Below are 17445 nucleotides of genomic sequence, written 5' to 3' on the forward strand. Positions count from 1 at the left end.
TAGAGGGGAAAAACAAGCTCTCCGTCAGGCTGAACGCCTATGGCGGAAATCTCTTGCTCCAGGTGACAAGGAGATATTTAAATCTAAACTAGCCCACTATAAGGCCTCTCTTATTAAAACTAAATAAGCTTATTATGAAGCCAGGATTAGTGAGGCAAGCGACACACAAAAACTGAGTAGGCGTTCCGAACAAAAACCGATCACTAATCAAGCTGAATGTGATAAAATTCAGAATTTCTTTTTAACTAAAGTTGAAGACATCATCTTGGGCATTAAGAATACGCAAATTGCCCCCTGCCCACAATCAGCTGAGGAAGAGCTCTCCGATTCCCTGAATGTCCCCTTTTCTCAGTTCCCGGTGCTTGAACCAGAGGATTTGGCTCGTATAGTGGCTAAGGTGAAATCCGGGTCTCCTGAGGACCTCTGCCCTCCTAAGGTGTTCAAAATTATCATCCCTCTGGTTGAGGCTGAGGTGCTGTCTGTCCTGAATTCATCTTTGACCTCAGGAAAGGTCCCTCAGAAGTTTAAGGAAGCAATAGCACTCCCACTGCTGAAGAAAGCAGGGGCGGATGTTAGAAATCTGAAGAACTTCCACCCCATTTCCCAACTCCCGTTCCTGGCCAAAGTCCTTGAACAGCATGTGCTTAGAGCTCTTGCATTATATATTGAACAACATCACTTGCTGCATCATCGGCAAGCTGGGTTTCGGGCGTATAACAGCACTGAGTTGGAGAGGCTTTCAGTCCTGGATGATCTACGTCTTGCAGCAGATAAAAAGACCCATTCAGCTTTAATTCTGCTCGACCTCACAGCCACCTTTGATACGGTGAATCATGGGCGGTTACTCACTCGTATGCAGCGGCGAGGAGTAACAGGGATGGCCCTTCAGTGGCTTACTTCCTTTCTGGAAGATCGCCAACAGAAAGTCCAGTTGGGTGACCTCATGTCTAAACAGGTCACCTTTCACTGGGCGGTTCCGCAGGGTTTGGCATTGTCCCCCCTGCTTTTTAACATCTATCTCCAACCCCTGATTGAGGCCCTGGCTAAGTTAGACTGCCAGGTGTTTAATTACGCGGATAATACCCATCTAATAGTCCGCATTGATCACACCTGTGACTCACAACGGAATGTTCAGAACATTCTCAGGTACACCATGAACTGGATGACCTTGAATTCTTTAAAGGTGAACCTAGATAAGACCAAAGTCTTGGTACTCATTCCAGACTCCTCCCCTTGGTCCAGCTTGTTCTGGCCTCAAGAGCTTGGCACTACTCCTACGCCAGTGCCGAGCGTGAAAAGTCTAGGTATCAAACTAGACACCAGTCTGACCATGAAGAACCAGGTTTTCCGCTGTGGTGGGAAGCTGTATCGGATTACTGCGTCAGCTCCGAAAATGATCTGTCCTTTTGTCATCCACCACCATGCAGGCGGTGGTAACTGCTTTACTATTGTCTCGTCTAGACTATGGTAATGCAGTTTATATTGGCCTCCCTGCATCACTCTTGAGGAAACTCCAGGTGGTCATGAATGATGCGGCAAAGTTGATATTTAAGCTGCCTCGAAAAACGCATGCTACTCCCTTGCTGCGCCATCTGCACTGGCTACCTATTAAACAAAGAGTAAGCTTCAAGGGCCTGTGCATTGCACACAAGTCTCTGTTTGGTGAAGCCCCCAAATATATTAAAGATCGTTTGAAGCCCTATATACCGGGCCGTCATCTTCGTTCCTCGCAGGCCAGTCTTCTTACCTGCCCCCGTTTTAGCATGACGACACTTGGTGGTCGAGCCTTCTCGGTCTTTGTACCCCAGAGGTGGAACAAGCTCCCAGAGGATTTGCGCAGGGATGCAAAACTACTCCCATTTCGGAGGAGACTGAAGACCATGTTATTTCTGGAGGCTTTTGCTTAGGCTTATCAGGATTAGGCTAGCTTAGCGCTGTTGCTATGTTAGGTCTGTCGTTTATGAGGCAGCGCTTAGAGACCTTTGGTGATTAGCGCTATACAAATGAATAAAAACATAAAAATACACATTGCAACATGGTGCAAGGGTGCCTGTATTGCAGACATAATTGCTTTTGCATAGGAAGTGGCACCTCCCTGCTCAAAAACAATCCTGAGAGGCCTTATCCTCTTACTATGTATACTGCAGAGTGCAAGATATTTCTCCTTGTTACACAACTTCTGGGGAGGCGTATTGTTTTGACACATTCCCAGGTTTTCCTGTTCTTGTAAATCTGGGAATGCTTCAAAATCCATGGATGTTGCGTGGGAACACCCACTCAATACCCATGGAAATGCCTTCATAATGTAGAGTAATGCTACGCAGCGATTGGCACCGCATTACATTATTCGAGATTGATGAAGCTAAGCGAGGCCATGCAAGGTGGCCTTGTGTGGCTTCATAAATCTAATTTTACATTTTGTGTCACTCTTGCAGTATTATACGTGGTGCAAGAGTGATGCAAAGCGCCTCATAAATATACCAAGCCTCAGAACTGAAATAAATGTCTTTGTACTAGTCAACAAAGAAGTTTGTGATATTATCATTGTTCTCCCCAAAGAACGCTTTGAATTTACCAAACATCTTCAAGTGCTACTTTACTCCAAAATGACCACTTTGACAGACATGATGGTTTGTTACCAAATTAAATTCTCAAGAAAACTATAAAGTCATATCCAATACTGGACAACGAAAAATTGAACACTGTACTATCTATCATATATGGGAGGCCTGAATCTCAAATAGCTAGTGGTGCCAATCCTTTCTTTCGTTTTTTTGTTGAAAACAATCTATAAGAACCATTTTCAGAGACAATGCTGCTTTTCAGTTCTGAAGAGAATGAAAACATCTTCAAGGAAAACTATGATAGAGACTAGTCTGAAAGCATTGGCCATGGTGTCTGTAGAAAAAAGAACTCAGAGACATTCTAGACCTAAATAAGTGTAATTTAGAGAAGTAAGTCACTCTGAAAAAAACAGACAATGTGCGTTTTTCACATATAGTTATATTAGAATGACACACTTTTCAGCTTTCTTGATCTAGTGCTTTACAATCCACATTCAGTTGCTGTTAAATGCTTTTTTATTCATTAAACAGATTTATACACCTTTCATTTTTGGTTCTTTTGTGTTTGTGTATTTATCCAGTGTGTGCTTTTCTTTTAATTTCTTGATGCTGCTTAAAAGTTTACATTTTTTGAATGGCCGTTACTCGTTTAATGATGTTGTTTAAATAAAAAGATTTTAAACTAAGCTCTGTCACTTTAACAGTTTGTGTTCACTTAAAAATGTTTCTTACCATGTTATCAGTTGGGCATGTTTTTAATTATTTGTTAATGCTGCAGTAAAGTTTACATTTCTATAAAAAAAAAATCTTTAGTACATTAAGGGGTCGATTCCGATCCTGTATTTTTTTTTTCCGTACGACTCGTATCTGTATTTTTTTCCGTACGAATCATACAAGTCACGTCCGACCCGTGAAGAACAATTCGTATGGGAAAAAGTACATATGGATCGGCGCGATCCGTACGAATCGTAGCGGGAAAAGTTGTACGAGACGGACCCGGACACTTTTCCGTACGCATCATAAAAATACAGTCCGAGCGTACAAGTACGAACCGGACTGGCTTTCCGATTTACGATTCGTACGGAAAACGTCCCGTACACGGGGAATGACTTGTACATATGCAATGTTGGTGTACGCACCGTACATACGCAATGTTGTTGTACGCACCAATGTTGTATTACGCACCGTACATACGCAATGGCTGTGTACGCACCATACATATGCATTCATTGCGTGTATACGGTCCGTATCACTGTTCTACTGTGCCGTAGGGGTACGTGTGGTATGCACCGTACCCACGCATTCATTGCGTGTGTACGGTCCGTATCACTGTTCTAATGGTGCCGTAGGGGTACGTGTTCAACGCACCGTACACGTCCACTTCCGTTGTTGCGGTACGCAGGGGTGCTGGCCACGCCCCCTCAAGTGACCAGACCCTGGTAGTAATGTATGGCCTCCATATTATAGGTTTGGCTTTGAGTATGGGGTTTGTTTCCTGCCCATCACCCCCACCCTGGCCCCTGGGTGTTGTTCTCACCTTCTGCGGCGTGTGCGTCGGGTGCGATGCACCAGGTCGTAGGCCAAGAGGACTGGGATGACACATACGATGGGGATCATGGCGTGTACGTCGCATACCGGAGCTCTTAGCGGTTCACGTCGGACTCTGATTTTCCGGCTGTGTTTGACTCCTGTAAAAAAAGAGCCGTACGGAGTGACGTAGGGACGAATCGTACTTGCTGGGCCGGAAACCGCTGCCTGAATACGTCCGGACGTCGCGTACAGGCTGTTCCGGATCAGAATCGTAGTTTTTTTTTACCCGTACGGTCTTTTGTATGATTCGTACGGAAATAGGCGTTCTGTACGAATCGCACTTCCTAGGTTGTAGGGACAGTTTACCGGGTATGAGTCGTACGTAGAAAACGCTCCGTACGATGATTCGTACGGTCTTTTTCCAGGATTGGAATCGGCCCCTAAATGTGTACAACATTTTTTCCCTGATTTTTCCTGTTCTACTATGTGTGTCCTTATGTTTATTTTTATGCTAACTTTTTTTTATCTTTCCATTTAAAAATTAAACTTATTTTTACAAAAAAAAATTCTGTGTTATGACTTTGGAAACACTTTATAAACCATATCAATCACTTTTATTATATATCTGCTTTCTCTCCCATAAGCTGGTCAGTTTTTGACATATTTTGCACCACAAACTGTGCTATTATATGGTTCTTGTGTGCATGTTCATTTATACTCCACAAATTTAGCAATTCTAAAAGTTCAAGCATGAAATGCCAAGGGTTTCATCTATCTTTTTCAGTATTTACCATGTACGTTCTTGCCACCGGTCTGGCACTTGATGGTTTGATCAACCAATACAATATAGAGGCAGAGATGTGTTACTGGTAGGAAAAACTTGGAGTGCCGAATCTCACAAGTTTGGTGTTCTTGGCTTCGGGGTCTTAGGGCATTTTGCATGCAGACCAGTTTTAGGCTTGGGACGTTTTTGACTTGTTTCTAATGTTTTCTTCAAACCAGTGCTTTAAGATGTCATATGCCTTTTGAACACTTTTATCTACCATTAAAATCTTTTTTTTCCAAAGTGTTGCGGCCTTCTTTTGCACTTCGAGCTTGCTCACTTGCTCATATACTTGGGTATAAAGTTTATGCTCCACCACTTTTGAAATTCACCAGCTACCACTAGTACATGGTCCACATACAATATATTCTGTGCTAATTGAATCTGCTGTGGCAGCTCATGCCTTGATCTGGGCCCGGCCTCTTTCAGTGGTGATTCTGCAATCCACATCCAAGAAGCACCTTCAGACTGTTGCATCGGGACACAGTCTCCTATCAAGCACCTATCTATGTATTAAAAAGCCAGACTGATCTTGATGAGGAAGTTCTTCCCTCTTTGTTCAGACAACTAAACTAAGAAGCCAAAGTACTGAGGACAAGGCTATTTGCCAACTGGGAGAATACTTTTAGCATGTTGTTAATTATTCATGGTTGTTCTCCACATTTTAGCTGCACTTGCTTCATTTTGTTACATGGCAGAAGCATATTCCTAGCCATTGTAGACTGCACATACTGCTATACACCAAAGGAAGGCAAGCAAGTATTTTTTGTTGACACACGTGAGCCTCAAAAGGTTCTACTGTAACCATCAGGAAATTACAATCCTGCACCAGATGTTTTTTCAGTTGTAACGACCCCTCTATGCCTAATTCCTGACTCGGTCTTTCCTTTCCTTTCACTGATTGACACTCTCAATAGTGATCTGAGTAATCTATACACATAGAATTACAAAACTGCTCATCTCTGCACAGGGTTTTATGACATAGTGTTTTAGAATTTTCAATGACAGCAAAACCTTATTGTTCAATTGCAAAAAATAACCATGTGATAGTCACAACTAAACACAGGAAAAAGGCCAAAAGGACAGTTCATCCCTTGTAAAATGGACCATGGCTGCTGTTACTCCTTGGGTCTCAATCCTCCTATGAAGTGCATTGCTTAAAGAAGCTTACTTCCAGGTTGATTCTTCAGTAATTCAATATCCTCTTGAGAACTCAGTCCCAAGAGTCCCCGGCCTGTGGTAATGTTGATTTAAAAGAAGGATGTAATTGTTTAGACACATTACGACTCCCATCTCCATCTAGGGTGCTGTTATTTATTGGATACATGATCGAGAAGCTCCAAACCCAATCGCCAGCACAGATAGTCATCAACAAGCAAGCTTAACCACAATCCAAGCAATGGAGTCTATCATTGTTAACGCCAATGAGATTCAATGGATCATAATGTAAGTTATCCAACAGATTATCGCTATCATCAGCAGCCCAGAATGACATTTCACTGGAGCGACAGATGCTTGCTAGCACTTCTCAAGAAGCAGAGGCATATAATGACATGCATGTGCAGGAAATCATTCTTATTTTACAGGAAACATAAGAAGCCCACAGTTTCTTGGGCAATTACGGAAGGCCATCAGCTAGTGCACTTTGACCTCTGAATACACGGCCTCTTCTGGAAGCGGGCTTGGTTTACTTCCAGGCTTCGCTCTGGAGAAGTGGATTGTTGCATACTGAAGGTTGTCCTTGCTGAAGTTCTCAAACATATCTTCTTTGGAGTCCATTGTGCTGGTGCCAGAACATGGATTGTTTTCAGCTCTAGGAACCTACAGAAAATGCAGCCAAAGGGAATAAGAATTAGGTAAATATGGGAACATAGATGTAGAAAAGTAAAGCTCCAGAACCAGGAAGGTCTCCCAAGATATGTATCACACCTTGAAAAGGATTTAATTTGCATACAATCTGACTGGATTTCTGAACATGTGTTCATTAGCCTGCTTTCATGACCATAACTTCATTTATTTTTTCAGATGAAGTCTGCATGAGGCTGCTTTTAAGTGAATCCATAGAAGGTTTGCAATCTCACTCACTACATTATTCTAAAGTGCATGGAGATGGTCTGCACAATATGCTTTTGAAAATGTGTTATTATTTGCCCTCACCCTCCCTTCAGCTGCTTTCTTCATGCGATTAAAGAGATCAAACTTATTGTGCAAAATTGTTATAGTAAATATGATCGATGAAAGGAGGTATAAAATTCTAATGGTACACAAATGACACAAGATGAATCTTACATCTGAGTAAGGATGTGGCCTTTGTCCCCAGAAAATACACACCTCTTAATGTTCCGGGCTAATCCAGGGCACATGCCGGACAGCTTTTAATGGATGAGCATAAGAACAGTGAGACTCTACTCATTCAAGTGTTAACAGGCATTCATGTTCCCACACCTGGTGAAGGACAAGTTCCAGTAAAAACAAGTCCTGAGCCATAGAAAGGGGTCTGTTTTTGTCTCCTTACTTCTGTCACAGACACCAGTGCCACAATGGACATCCAACTCCAGATCCCTCAGAAACCGTCTTGCTCCTGACTCCTGGCCACAAACCCACACTGGTGAACTCTCTGTGTAATCGGATTGTCTTATATTGTTTACTGCACGGAGAAGCATCCGGCTCAATCAGGAAACTGTGCTATGGAAGCAAATGAAATGAGTTAACAAGGCGGATTTATCCTGACCATGTCTTGACTCAATTTGATATTACAATTGATAACAAACCCTCTATTTCAACTTCCCGGACTATTCTTACTCAATCTGCCCTCTGGTCTAAAATTGAGACTGATGGGACAATCTACTCGGTTTTGCCAACTATTCGCCCAGTAGAGCTTTTCTCATCATTTAACAATGGTCTGTCCACTGTTTTCGAACTGGCAATATCTCAATAAAAATACATCCCCCATTAGAGCAGCCAAGCGGCAGAAAGCGCCCTGAGAAAAGTCGAACCATGCGAAATTCAGTGTGTTACAATCCAATTCTGCATGTGTGCCTTAATTCCTGGTTGCAAACTCCGAATAGGAGGTCTTTCCAACATTTGGTAAGTACCTCAGCCTTGGGTAATTGAATTTGCCACATTTGATAAAAACCTCACCATATTCTGAGAGTCTTGAAATGAGGGACTAAGTGTTTTGTCTTAAATGCAATACGTACCTTGGGGGTCTTCTTAACTACACTGTAGATTGGGATACTGTCGGCCACTGTTTCGTTTTCATTGCTGGCTCCTTCATTGTTCTCCCTTGTCCTGCATTTAAAAAAGTCCTCATATGTAATGTCCAACACAATTTGATTATTCTGTAAATGTTAGCATGAGACTTCCAAAAAGTATCTGCATCAAACATGAAAGTATGACTTAATCTAAATGAATGTGGATGTGATCATTAGCCAAGATCTAAGTGTGCATACATGGGTGTTTGCATGCATATATGGAGCATCTGTATGCATTGTATGCGCCTTTTACCAAAGATCGACAAGCGTTGAAATGAACATACAACAGGGTGGAATACACAGGCATTGTGGTTTGTATGTGCACACATGAAGGTTTGAATGGGCACAATTATGATGGTTTGCATATAGAGTCATACAGGTTTAACTGCACATACACTTGTGTTATCTACACATGTGCATCATAGTTATTAATCAAATCCATTAACATTTCAATTCAGATGCATAATAGGTTCAAGATCCAGGTCAGCTGCCATTGGGACCAGATCTATCACCAACCACTCCCTAAAGTGTGGTTTAATCCCAAAATATCTCCAAACTGTCTATACCAAAACTACTACCGGGCACCAACCCAGTGCTCTCTTGTAACAACTGCCAATACTACAAACTGCCTACACATAAATATCAGTTAAAGTAGTAGAGAATGATCTTCTCTCGATTATCCACACAAGATTCCTCACTGTCAGGAGCACATAATCGTCAAAATGGGACTATTTCTAGCTTCTAGTGGTCGCCAACGCAGTAGCACACTTTGCTATTAGACATCTCAGTCATCTTTGACATGGTTCATCATTGAACTCTGCTATGGGGTCTTAAAGCTATAGTGAAAAAAGGAACTGCCCTTCCCCAGATTGTGCCATTCTTGGCTAACAAACATCCCTCATTCTATCATTGTCTCCATTCTGCTCTGGCAGTCTTATCTCAACACTGCGGGAGTACCTCAAACATCTACCATCACCCACCTTTCTTTAACATATACCTAAAACTAAAAGAGCTGACATCCTCCTTCAACCTCAACTGCTACAACCTTGTTGTTGACACACAAAATATGGCAAAACATCAAAGCCCCTCTGAGTTAGATTTCTGTGAGATGGGCCAATGACTCCTACTGGGGGAAAGCTGGATGTGAATAAATGACCTAAAACTCAATATATCAGAGACTGAGACAAGAAGTTTGTGGTAAATGGGGACATTATCACATGTCTTCCATCGGTTTGACCCACATTCTAATCTACTGAATTCAAGTAAAAGATCTAATTTGATTTGATTTGATTTGATGAGGTATTTGTAAAGCGCAACTGTCACTCCGCAAGGAGTATCCTGGCGCTAGAGTACCGGTGAAGAAGAAAGCCCCAAGAAGAAAAAATTAAATCAAAGCTAAACAAAATTCATCAGAGACACAGAAAACCCAGGTTTTTAAGGCTTTCCTGAATAAAGGTTCAGTATTGCATGACCTAAGATGAGCAGGAATCATATTCGAGGCTTTGGCACCCAGATAAGCCACTTTCTTACCACCTTTCAATTTATATCTAAAATAAGGCAGTTTAAGCAGATTTGCTGAAGAAGACCTAAGTAGTCTTGTTGTTGTATATGGGACAAAGTGTGCCACCAGACATTTAGGCCCTACATTAAGTTTAGCTCTAAAGGTGATCAAGAGAATCTTAAAAAAGAATTCTCTTATGCACCGGGAGCCAATGAAGACTATTCAAGGCAGCAGAGGCTGAGGATCTTCTTGGGAGTTTGAGCACTAAACGTGCTGCCGCATGTTGCACCACCTGTAGTTTTCTTAAAATAGCTTTGTTAACTCCTGCAAGGAGACCATTACAGTAGTCCATACGTGAAAGTATCAGAGCCACAGCCACAGATTTCCTTGCTGCCAAGGGGAGAAATTTAAAACATTTCTTTAAAGATTTAATCAAGCTAAAACACATTCCTGCCACTGCTTTGGCATGAGGTAAGAAGGAGAGTGAGGTATCAAATTGTACTCCCAAGTTTCTAGCAACATTCACCACATCAGGCGGGGGCGTTGCTCCTTCAGGCCACCATTTGGAGGGTTGGAAGAGGACGTCATTCCCTATCGGGAGGATTTCTGTTTTATCCGTGTTGCATTTTAGCTGATTATTCCTCATCCATTGAAGAACGGCGGTCAAACAGCTTTTAAAATTAGTCTCTGCCTTTACGGAGCCATTCTCTATAGAGAGGATCATCTGGGTATCATCTGCATATGACGTAACCTCTATCCCAAATGAACCGATCGAAGAGATAAGAGGGGTCATATATACTTTAAACAACAAAGGGCTTAGAGAAGACCCTTGAGGGACTCCTGCTGTAATGTTACGTTCTGAGGAAAGGAACGCACCCAAGGTGACAGCTTGTCTCCGATTAGCGAGGAACGACTTGATCCATTTCAATACCGTGCCGGAAATGCCGTTGCATTCGAGACGTTTCAAGAGAATGTCTTGAGAGATGGTGTCGAATGCAGCCGACAAGTCCAAAAGAATCAAGACCGCTTTCTTACCTTTATCAGCAATCATTTTAAGAGTGTCAGATATTTCCAAAAGGGCCGATTCCGTAGAGTGTTTAGTGCGGAAGCCGGATTGAAGTGGGTGGAGAATTCATTGCTCTTCAAGGAACTTAGTTAGTTCTTTATGAACAAATGTCTCCGTTATTTTGCCTAACAAAGGAAGAAGAGAGCAGACGAGTCAACGTTTTGTTTCTTTTTTAACGGTTTTACCTGCGCAAGCTTCCACTCGTTGGTACAATACCTGTCCTAAGGGAGGAATTAACTATGTGATTGATGATGGGATTCACTGTCTCAAGCATTTTATGGAGAATCGTCGGGGGACAGGCATCCAGTGGCGAGCCTGATTTACACCTTTCAATTGCTACAAGAGTCCTTTCCAATGGGACTGATTCATACGTGCAAATAGAGACTTTCCACCGGAGGAGGATCAGAGACATAGTCCTGATTATGTGCTGGGAATTCTCTTTGAATTTTTTAAATCTTTTCCTCAATAAACAGAGAGATACTATCACACAGTTTCTGTGAGGGCGGGAGTTCCCTTTGTTTCACTTTAGGTTTTGTATAAGACTTCACAATTGAGAAGATCGTTTTCTGATCTTCCTAAGCTGCATTTATTTTATTAGTAAAATATTCTTTTTTTGCCAGTTAAATCTGATGAAAATAGTTTTTCCTACCCTTTTTAAACAATACTTTTAGTTCATCGTTATACGCCTTTCTCCATTGTCGCTTGAGTTGTTTACAGTGCAAATGTGCTTGGCCCGTTGGGGCGTAAACCAAGGGGTTTTTAAAATTTTAGGTTTTTTTTGCTTGTCCCACTTCTCCTGGGGAGAATGTGTATTACAAACTTTGGATATCCAAGACTGGAATAAACGTGAGTCTGTATTACCTATCAAAGCCGGCGTAAGGGCCTTTGCCAAAATAGATAAATTAGGATTTCCTGCAATATGTGCCCATATGGGCCCCTGATGGAATTCCTTGGGAGACTTCTCCCTGTAGCACTTCTGGGGGATAATGAGCCTGAGAGGGACGAAGAAGTGGTCAGACCATATTTGGGGCGAAGGGGTATCAGCCGAAAGCCAGGTCAAATTAGAACAAACCCCATCTAAAGTATGCCCCGCCAGGTAAGTTGGGCCCTTTACTAATTGTTGAAGCGAGAATAAATCTAATATTTGGAGAAAGTTATCTGTACCAGGCTCAGAACTATCCTCTAAGTGAAGGTTAAAACCAGCTAAGAGTGTGAAATTTGCATATTTAAGTAGAAGATAACTCAGGGAGTCACCGTGTGACTCTACAAACTTAGAGCTTTGACCAGGTGGCCGGTAGATAAGAGCTCCTGAAAAAAATGAAGTGGCATTGAGGGAGAGGCAAAAGTCCAAACTTTCTGCTTCTTTAATTGTTTCAAGCTCAAAATAGGTGCAGGAAAGGGAATCACGTAAAATGATAGCCAGCCCTCCACCTCTACCTATTAATCGATCTTTTCTATATATGGAGTAGCCGGGTGGGACGGAGTCAGCAACATTCGGACTACTCCAATCTTTTAACCAAGTTTCCGTAACAAATAGCAAGTCTAACTGGTGATCTAAAATAAGATCTCTAACATCTTGGCTATGTTTGCCCATCGATCTGGCATTGATGAAACCTCCTTTGAGCTGGCCGTTATCACTAGTACTGACCGAACTAGTTTTAGAATTGTTTATGCCAGTAAATAACTCAAAGGGGAGATTGATCCTGCATTTATAGCAGGAGCATGCCCCTAAAATTGTTTCAGGTAAGATAGGATGTTTACAGATGACCTTAGAGTTCAAATTTCTCAAGGCCTCAGCAGGATATGACATTTTTGGAGTAGTTTGAACAGCAATACCCGTCCTTGTCCCGGACTTGGCGCGGACGGGCGCCGACAAGCTTGCCTTTGGCGCACCTTTGGCGCGCCTTTGGTGCACCCGCTGTGCGTCCGGCCCTGCATGGGTTTAAATAGCTGGCCGGGGGCGTGAGGCTCCGTTCCCTGCCCTTTCCCAGAAGACAGAATAACAAGGAAGCCGATTGGTAGCAAAAAGAAGGTGTGTCCGCTTCCCTCCAATCGAACAGCAGCAAGGCCGGCGTTGGACCGGGGAAGCGGAGACAAAACACAAAAGGAGGACACAAAAAATAGGGTCTCAAAATATCGTGTGCAAAGTGTGCAAGGAAGGTCTCTACAATTAAAATACAATTTCAAGAAATAAAAGCAGGTCTTTCCCAAGTAAATAAAATGAAGCGAGTATGCCCAAGATTAAAAATCAAGATGAGGGCTTTCCTCACCACACGTACCGCTGCGCTTCCGGCCCGGCGTAGTTTAAATAGCTGGCTGGGCGCGTGAGGCTCCGTTCCCCGCCCTTTCCCGGAAGACAGAGTAACAAGGAAGCCAATTGGCAGCAAAAAGAAGGTGTGTCCGCTTCCCTCCAATTGAACGGCAGCAAGGCCGGCGTTGAATTGGGGAAGCGGAGACAAAACACAGATGGAGGACACAAAAAATAGGGTCTCTAAACATCGTGTGCAAAGTGTGCAAGGTTTCTACAATTAAAATACAATTTCAAGAAATAAATTGTGATCATGACACAAACGATTCCTTGATTCTTTAATTGCATCACATTAGAAAGTAATCCTTTCAAATGACAAGATGCCTAGATCAAATCTTCCTTTATTTAGGATTCCACCAAAAGGTGTAAACCACCATCAGCATAGTGTTTTTGCTGAACAGCCGGCACCAAATGTATGTACCTTGGGGCATGCACCTGAGTTATTCAGAAGCTACAGAGAATCCAGAGAGCAGCTGTCAGCTGATATCAATCCATACATTTCATCTCAATTTCAGTTTCTACACTGACTGCTGGTGGCTAGATGTAGAAGATTATAAGAAATATGGACAATTCTTCCTGCCATTCACAGCTTAAGTCCCAGTTTACTGTGGAAAAACTAAGGCTCATATTTATCATTGTTGGACTTGGCCATTTTCGCTATCATCCATGAACTTTTTGCCTTCCTCCTGGTATTTATTCTAACCTGGTGTTGGTGGTTTTAGGACTCTGGGCACTTTATCACTGCTGTCCAGTGTAAAGTGCATGTGCTCTCTATGGTAAAATGTGGTAAGACTGGTCTACACCTCTTTGGCGTATGTCATTTACCTGTTCGACCCCAGTAAAGTGGTATCTCACATACCTGGGGCCAGTAAATTAAATGCTAGTGGTGGGCTTGCACCACCCACCAAAGTAGCCTTTTACTACATAGGAGTCACCCCTAAGGCAGGCCCTAGCTAACCCTACGGGCAGGGTGCAATGTAGGTAAAAGGTAGAACATGTGCCTCAACTGTGTTGCATTTTGGTTTCTCACTACTGTGAGACTGCCCTCCCATAGAAATCCATTGGGGATTCCCTCATAAGTGTTTCAGTGGTAATTCTTAATCTGAGAGGAGCAGTGTGATCAAGTTTGGTATGTTTGGAATAGTGGTAATAAATACTGCGTAATGATGTGCGCAGATTTATTGTCAGTATTTTAGAAATGCCACTTTTAGAAGTGGGCATTTCTGTGTGCTATGTGTCTTTGTGCCTAGCTGGTGTGTATTGCATGTCTGGCGTTGGAGTGACAGGGGCTGGGGAGGTGCAGTGGCTCCTGAGGGGCTGGGTGAGTCAGCACTAGGCTGAATAGGAGGATCTGCAATTGGAATAGTGGGAGGAGTATCCCCAGACCCTGAATAGGTATGTGCCTGCCTTGTACAATGCTGGCTTGGCCCTCTGTGGTGTGTCTGGGGCCAGGACGTACACTGTCAATGGGGACTGTTGTGCACTTGTTAAGTGACCCCCAGAACTGGTTTCAACTGGGTCCCCAAGCCCTGTGCCAGGGCAGAAGTAAGACATTTGTGGTATAAATATTGGGTCTCTGACCCCATGTTCTGTGTGCTTACTGTTTCAGAAGGACTGCTGGGCGCCAAGAGGAACCGCCACAAAAGATTTCCCCTCTGCCGGAGGGCCCTGTGAGCTGTCCTGCCTGGGCCCAACTCTACCCGATGTGCTGCTCCTGCCTAGAGCATAGGAGGGACTGGACTGTCATCCTTCCTGCTACTCTAGAGGAAAAGTGTCTGGAGCGCTCAAGGGTGCTCCCTCTCTGGTTCTGTTGCCTACGGGTGAAGCGCTTTCCTTTTCACTGCCCTGACACTATTGCGGGGGCTGTTGACGGACGAGAGAGGGGAGCTGAGCCGGGGAACCTGTCCTCCTGCGGTGTGCAGATGGTGCTCTGCTGCGTGGCCCCAGGCTGCAGAGGATCGCAGGCAGGCAAGCAGGTGCTAAGCCGGAGCCTCCGCGGTAAGTGGCAAGCATGGCCGCCATTAGTAGGTGGCCGCAGTGAGAATGAGCCCTTTGCGGTGATGTGAAGGCAGCCTGATTAGGCCAGGTGCAGCCTGCAACCCGCCTTGTGTGCCCTGCTAGCCTCCTTCGCCTGCTTCCCTGCAGCTGCTCCCGCTTTCCTGCTTCCCGGCCATTGGCCCCTCCACACCTGCATACCCGGCGCCCTCAGCGCCTGCCTGAGTGTGGAGTGCTTGGGGCAGCTGGGGTAGCCATAGTGCCTAAAAGCCAGGAGTGCCTAAAGACAGGAGGGCCCAAAGTGCACCAAAGCACCAAAAGCAAAACACCCCAAAAACATCATGCCCTCATAGGATACGAAGGACCAAGGGACCAAGGGAAAAGGAAGAATGGGAAAAGTCTAATCCCCTCTGAAAAAAAAAAAAGGGAATAAAAGAGAATAAGTGTACCTAGTTTAAAGGCAGCACTCCAGCAACTGCAATAGATAAGTAAACCCACAAGTACAATCACGCCTATACAACTCGTGGCGCTCGTATCACACAAGGGCGGTGACAAACCCCCAGGCAATACGGACCGTTACAAAACAGACCGCATAAAACAAAAAAAAACTGTGCCAGAGTCCCACTATGGGAGCAGGAAAGTTAGGGGCACGGCTGGAGACCCGCAACGGAAATTTACAAAGGAGGGAGGGGGCGAACAAGCTATGGAAAATCTTAGCAGGCTTCTGGAATCGGATTTGGAATCTGATCCAGACCAAGAGACAGGCCAAGAGAAGGACAAGGAGAGTAAAATAGATAAGGTTAAAGAAGATAACTCCATTCTTACCATCGCCACCTGCTCCCCCGGTAAAACCAGCACCAAACCCAGTAAGCAGGCCCTCATAATAGACTTTTTAAAAGTATGCTGCAGTCTAATTCTGGAGAAGTATAAGGCCCACAAAGCAGCCAAGAAAGCTAAGGATGGCAAGGAAATTAAGGAGGACAGGCCAGGCAACAACATCATCGAGACACACACAGAACATGAGAGGCAGAACTACATTGTTATGTTATGTTATTGTCATTCATAACGCGCACGGCTACTCAAGAGTGTCCCGGTGAAAAAGCCCAAAAAACTGAGGAAGGAGCTGAAAGACAACTGCTGACTAAATAAAAAGCAAAGTTTTTTGCCGTTTCCTGAACATTTTAGGATCTTGAGTGCCCCAGAGATCAAAGGGAAGGGACTTCCAAGCCTCCGCTGCCTTGTAAGCCAAGGAACTGCCCCCCATTCTTACCAGGCGGAAATGGGGAATCATCGCCAGACACTGTGCGGCTGAGTGCAGCTGTCTCCATGGCACATAGAAGCTAAAAGGTTTCCTGAGATGAAGCGAACCAGATCAATAAAGGGCTGTATGAGCCAGGGTAAGGGCTTTAAATGTAACTATTTGGGCCACGGGGAGCAAGTGAAGGTCGTGCAGGTGTTGCTTTATGCTGCATCTTCCAGGAATATTAAGACGAGCCCTGGCTGCAGCGTTTTGTAGTACCTGCAGTTTCATCAGCAGGTACCCTGGCAAGCCAATGTACAAGGCATTCGCATAATCTATGCGGTAGAGAATCAGGATGTGGGTAACCATTTCCTTGGCTGTCCTGGGTAGGAGGGGTAAAAACGTCTTCAGTGATTTCAATGTACCAAAGCACTGCCCTGCTAGTTTCTTAATCTGAGTGGAGAACCGGAGATCTTCGTTAAACCAGATGCCCAGGTTTTTGACTGATTGACCCGCAGTGTTAGGTAGAGGATAATCTGCCGGCCATGGCGATTCCCTCAACTGAGGAGGGAAAGTCCCATATAGAAGGATTTCCAACTGGTCCTCATTACACTTGAGCTGAGCAGATAGAAGCCATTTAAAGACGGCTGTAAGACAGGCTTTGGCACGAGTCGGGGATATGTAATTTTTTTTCCAAGTGAAGAAGAGTTGGGGATCATCCGCATAGGCGATGATCTTATCTCCCAGCTCCTCTGCCAAGTAGATCAGGGGAGTGACATATATGTTTAAAAGGAGAGGGCTCAGGGTAGAACCCTGAGGTACTCCAGTAGTCACCCTATTGGGGGCCGATGAGGACGGGAGAGCCACACTCGCTGCGATCTATCTTCAAGGCATGATTTACACCAATTCCAGGCTAATCCAGAGACGCCAGTGTCTAGGAGACGGGCCAGTAGCTGGGAGTGTGGCACCGTATCAAAGGCGGCAGAGAGGTCTAATAAAATCAGCGCCACTCAGCCACCAGTGTCCAAACACTCTCTAATTGCTTATGAGATTTCAGAAAGAGCCGTCTCTGTGCTATAGGTGGCCCTGAACCCTGATTGGGCTGAATGGAGCAAGCCAGATGTTTCAACAAAATTGGGAAGCTGTTTGTCAACAGCTTTCTCT

At 44.1% G+C, this 17445-nt stretch overlaps 1 pseudogene across 1 annotated transcript in view; it reads right to left on the reverse strand.

The window, feature by feature from the left end:
- Positions 1-2953: 2953 nt before the first annotated feature.
- The window catches only part of LOC146808984 (sialic acid-binding Ig-like lectin 13), a 464421-nt pseudogene continuing 449929 nt past the window's right edge, over positions 2954-17445 (reverse strand). The window contains exons 9-10 of the transcript XR_014966302.1: positions 8118-8208; positions 2954-6738 (exon numbers count right to left, since the gene is read on the reverse strand). The product of XR_014966302.1 is annotated as a sialic acid-binding Ig-like lectin 13 (transcript). The remainder of the gene's footprint in view (positions 6739-8117; positions 8209-17445) is intronic.

This window comes from Triturus cristatus, chromosome 7, assembly GCF_964204655.1.
Source record: "Triturus cristatus chromosome 7, aTriCri1.1, whole genome shotgun sequence".
In the NCBI taxonomy this organism is placed as follows: Eukaryota; Metazoa; Chordata; class Amphibia; order Caudata; family Salamandridae; genus Triturus; species Triturus cristatus.